Here is a 5,789-nt window from a genome sequence, read left to right as displayed (position 1 = left end):
TTGGATCACCCACACAATTTGTCCCCCCCCCCGCTGTATTTTATGCTACTGTGTAGATAACTTATCTACACTAGTGTGTAGAAACTCTTTTCTCATGTGTGTGTGTGAGTAGGTACGCTTGAAGCGCATCTGAGTATACGCTTGAAGCGCATCTGAGTAGGTACGCTTGAAGCGCATCTGAGTAGGTACGCTTGAAGAAAGAGAGAGCTTCGTATTGGCTGCAAAAGGTGGGCCCAATCGCGTGATTTAAAAAAAGACGAGCAATGTTATGGAGGGTGCGTCTTGGACGTACCTTCGAAAAAAAAAAAAAAAAACCCCTTCTCCTACAATCTCTCTGTTGGGAATATTGGGCAAAACAAAAATCCTAAACCTCTCTCTCTCTCTCTCTCTCTCTCTCTCTCTCTCTCTGGCCTCTCTTGCATCCGGCGGAGCTTCTCAACGGCAGAGGAAGACCCTAAACCCCATTACAAGGTGCGTTTCTTTCTTTATCTGTTGTGTATCTCTTCTTTCTTTTTTTCTTTTTTAGCAGCCCTAAATGAAGATTTTCCTTTTGTTTTAGATTTGGGCAAAATAGTGTATATGCCTCCTTTAATCTGGTTTTTTCGATTTTCTCTCTCTGAAATACGGTTTAATTTTTACATACGAAAGAGGGTTTTTTCTCCCTGGAAAAAGAGGGCTTCATCTTCTAGATTTTGCTGAAAAAGAGGGCTGTTTAATTTTTACCATGTCACAAGCTCATATCGCTAATGAGTTTTCCAGTAATTTTTGTGAAGGTGAAAACAATATTCCATAGCTGGTTTCTCAATAATGAGATTTCCAGTAATTTTGCCAATGACAACTCATTCCAAATATGGTAACGCAAACAGGAACCAACATACAAGCTCAAATAACTGTAAATTTTCTAAAATAAAGAGGGTTTTTTCTCCCTGGAAAAGAGGGCTTCATCTTCTAGATGTTACAAATGCTTTGGCACTGGTAGTATATTTCTAGATGTTACAATCTATTGAGTTTTTCAAACATGGCTGCAGTTGTTCAATCTTATGAGTTTTTTTTCTGTTTTTTTTAATGGCATGGACAGAAATTTTCAATCTTATGAGTAACAGTGAATTTTTGCTCATAAGATGATTATTGTGAATGTGTTTGTGAAATGATATCAGACTCCCTTTGTTTTGTTAATTGCATTCTTCACTTTATTAACAAAAGATATGCAAGAACCAATGGTGATGTTCTTAGATTGGTTATGTCATGTTTGCTTCAGATTTCGAAAACCAATTGTGAGACCAAAACTAATTGATGGGTTCTCTGAATGTCTTTCAACTTCTAATGTTTTTTTGTGACATAAAGTTCATTTGTATACAAACATTTTTGACATGAAGTTCTTGCATAGAAGGAAATTGGTGGCTAGAATCATCTTTTGTAGAAGATTTTTGGGTCGTGGCCTACCCACAATGGGAATCAGTTAATGAAGGCAAAGATTGTGATTATGAGTGGCGCCCATTCTAGTTGCTTGTGGGTGGATCATCTATTCTCCCTCCACTCTTTTCATCAGCAATTTTAGTTCTCAACAGTTCATATTCTCAAAAGATATGCAACAAAGTAAATGTTACTTATTCCATCATTCACTTCGAGGGGGTTTAAAGGTGGAGAGTTTAAAGTTTACTTACGACTGTATATTCTATTTAGAGAAGCGTATTAAATGGCATCCTCAAGCAACTACAGTGCTAATATATTCGCGGGGCATGCGACCAGCCGAATGTGACTGTAAAGAGATGGCAGTTCGCAAAATTACTCGCAGTAACACAAACAACAATAGAGGGCGGCCATATTACAAATGCGCTGGAATGAAAGTGAGTATTTTATTTGGTAGTTTTTATCTATTTAATTCTTAACATGTATAAATTTTAGTGTTGGAAACGACATGCAGGGCTACACGTGTGAATATTTCAAATGGGCTGACCTTGATTTCGACGGTACCGAGTCACCCACTAACCCAAGGATTCACAATCGACGAGATGGTATTGGCGAAAATAGAGTGATCGAAGACCGTGTAATAACACTCAAGAATGAGAATACCATGCGAAAGAATGAATTTAACATGTTTAAAGGGTCTGTAATGATGGGGTTTATGTTTGTAATTATGGGGTTTTTGTTTGTGTTTTTCATGTGTCTTTCTACCTTTAGGTGAGTAGTAGTAGTATCCTTTTGTATGGTTCTACCGTTAGGTAAGTAGTAGTAGTATCAAGTAATTGTATTAAGTGACATCAAACGTACTCTGATTGTATTACTCAAGCTTCATGTTTAATTTCTTAATATTATCGGTTTTGGATTGCTTGACCATAGGCTACATGACAATGGGTCAAAGTGGAGCGAGAGAGAGAGAGAGAGATGTATCTAGTGTAGTGGAGTATGTTTGTTGGTGTTTGGGGTAGGAAAATATTTTTTCTTGGGATTCTAAAATCCGCGTATCCAAACGGCCTGTTAGTGTTTGGAACCTTTGATCTAATGGGCCATCACAGATTCACAGTGCAACACAGTAGTTAGGTTCAGGCATGATGCCGTATAGAGATCTTATTAGTAGAGATTGCATGTGTTGTACAAAAATCAAACACTTAGGCCATATTTTGCAACCATGAATTATTTTTCCACAGAATATTAGTTTGCCAAGTGGTGAAAGGAAAAATAAAACTCTATTATGAGTAGAGTTCATCTTTTCACTGCTTATCCGCAACTTCTCATCCTCTTCTCACTTCTGCCCTCTTAATACTACCGCTCTCCCACTCTCCTTACCCCTCTCCGAACCATGGAAAAAATTTTCATAGCTTCCAAAGATGGCCTTAAAGACATCATTCCGATTTTTTTATTTTGTATGTCATCATGAGTAGGGGTGGCAAAATTGGCCGAACCGAACCGGAACCGAGCCAAAACCAAACCGAAAATTTGGTTTCGGTTTGGTTAAAAACAAACCTAACCAAACCGATTCAAATTTCGGTTTGGTTCGGTTTGGGGATCAAATCGAACCGAAACCGAATATTTCCAATTATTATGAGTAAGGGGTGCCAAATTGGCGGAACCGAACCGAAGCTGAACCAAAAATTTGGTTTTACCAAACCGATTCAAATTTCGGTTCGGTTCGGTTTGGGGGTCGAACCGAACCGAAACCGAACCATTGCCAGCCCTAATCATGAGGCGGCCCACATGGTCCTAGTCCTATACCAAATTGACGTCTCATCTGTTAAATAAAAGGAGTACAAAAATCAACGGCTTAACCTTTTCGGATAGAACCCTAAATGAGAATGGATGGATCAAGTGGATGATTAAGGTAAAGTCAAAGAAAATGGGCCTGGTTGGATCAAGGGACCTGATTTCATGGTGCTCAAAAAGTGATTGTAAAGAAAGAGCGTAAAAGCCACTCTATTTTCTAGCATTTGCTACACTTATTTTCCATGATTTTTTTCAACATAAAAACGATCTCTATTTGGGATTTGACCCTGCATTTTTTCCACATGCATGGAATAGTATTTTTTATGGAATTTGTTTTTCCATAATTTTCTCCCTAGATAACTTGTACAATCCCTATTCAATTTTAACTTAAAGAAACCTTAAATTTATGATATTATCCCTCTAAATTAACCATAATCATACCATCTCCCCTCTAAATTGTAGAAAAAAAATTCCCAGAAAAAAGTTTTCTGTAAAACTGTTTTTCTTGAAATCCAAAGTGGGCCTCTGATTTCTTGGATGGGCCTCAAGGAATACCAGCTCTTCCAATCCGTCAAAAGCACTATAACCACACGCACACAATAACACAAAGGACAATGGCATGGTTTCCCTCCACTAGACCTGGGAAAGGGGCCGGCCGGGCGGGTTTGACCCCGGCAAACCCGGCCCGTATGGGTCCGGCTCAAACAGTTTTTGACCCGGAAAATTTTATGGGTCACTAAGCTTGGACCCGCACCTAGTCCGTATGGGCCGGGTTGACTCGCGGGTCACCCGGATTTTTGACATATTTTCTGTTATTTTTTTCCTTTTTTTATGCCGACACAGCCACACTATAATAGGATGATCCAAACCGTCCATGTGATGAGTTGAGACTTGGGGACCAAGCTTCTCCCACTAGGTCCCACATATGAATGATCTGAACCGTCCATCTTTGAGTAGTTTGACCATCTTAAAAAAATGCTGGAACGGAAAATGGGCGATTTTTTTTTTTTTTTGGCTTAGAAGATCCAAAGCAATGCCTCTCAAAATGGGTGATTTAGATAATTCAAACGGGTCCGGGCACCCGCGGGTCATCTTAGAAACGGGTAACATATGGTGGACCCGACCCGGAAATTACGGGCAGGCCAGGTTCATAATGGCAAGATGATCCTAGACCCTTGATCGAGGACCGTTGATTGTGTGGAGCCATGATCGATCTCTCAAGGGAGATCTCATTTGCCACGCGAGTTTGGCCTACATCACATGGTGGTGGCCCATCAAATCAATGATCCTGATCACCAGTCACACGCGCCATATCTATGATCAATTCATGCCCTTCTTAATAGAATTGGTTTGGAGAGAAAGTGCATATAAACACTTTTCTGTAGATTGTGTAGTGGTTTCTGTAGATAATGATCCTAACCCTCTGCTCTGAAGTATTTTCTGTAGATCGAAGGGTTACGATCATCCTATTGGAATGATTTTTGGCCAACAATTTATTTACATTTGTGGCCCAACAAATGAACGGTTTGGATCATCCCATAAAGTGGGCCAAAACTTACTTTTTGAAAAATACTAGACTAAGTGAGCTTACACCATATAATAATAAAATCTCAAGAAGGAAAGACATGGGCTATCGCCTGTTCGAAGATCACAACCGTTCATCTCTATTGAACCGTTCGATATGCTCCATAAATATCCTCTTCGTAGTATCCTAACCATCCAATTAATAGAGATTTTCCCAGAAATTAATGGCCGTTTTTCGAAATGTATTGCATGGCCCACTTTATGGGATGATCCAAACTGTTCATTTGTTGGGCCACAACGTAAATAGATTGTGTAATGGTTTCTGGAGATCGGAGGGTTAGGATCATCATATGGTAATGGACGGTTTGGATCATCCTACGATGCTGTCCGTACGGTACTTTTTTGAAAAATAGAGGACTATAAGGGCTTACACCATATAAAATCTCGTGTTAACTCCCCTCTTCCCACTAGAACTCTAATTCCCATTATTTCGAAAAAAATACTCATCCATAAACCCTTATCAAATCAAACCTTACCAGATGAACGGTTAGGATTATTCATGATTCAACCCAATTCCAAGATTTTACCGAATTACATCATTTAGCAAAGCGGTAACCCTAACTACAACCTTCCGTACGGACATCGACCGGCTACATCCAGTTAAAGTTTCAAGCAACGTCTAAGTGAAAACCCGAGTGACCGGAGAACGGAGGTAACTAAAATCCCCTTGCCTCCATTGCTCTGTCTCGCTCCATTTACACAAAGAACACCGTTAGGAAAACGGGATTCCGTTTTGGGAAAAAAAAAAAAAAAAACCAGCCTTCAACCATTCGAGCCACGTCCACTAAAAGACAAATGGAGAGCTCAAATCCCCATAAAGCGACATTAAAAAGTCAAAATCAAGGGTCGTTTTAGTCCCGTTTTTATTTTCAAAACGGAATCCCGTTTTCAAAGTGTTTTCCTTTATATAAAAACTCTGTTTTGATCTTTCTTCGCTCTCTCTCTCTCTCTCTCCTCCCTCTGTAGTTTGGAAAACCAGAAAGAAAATACCCTTATTAATAATC

The sequence above is a fragment of the Tasmannia lanceolata genome, unplaced genomic scaffold (assembly GCF_043159265.1).
Source record: "Tasmannia lanceolata isolate RefF3 unplaced genomic scaffold, GAP_Taslan_0.1 ptg000023l, whole genome shotgun sequence".
NCBI lineage: Eukaryota > Viridiplantae > Streptophyta > Magnoliopsida > Canellales > Winteraceae > Tasmannia > Tasmannia lanceolata.
Note: the sequence above shows the minus strand (reverse complement) of the source record.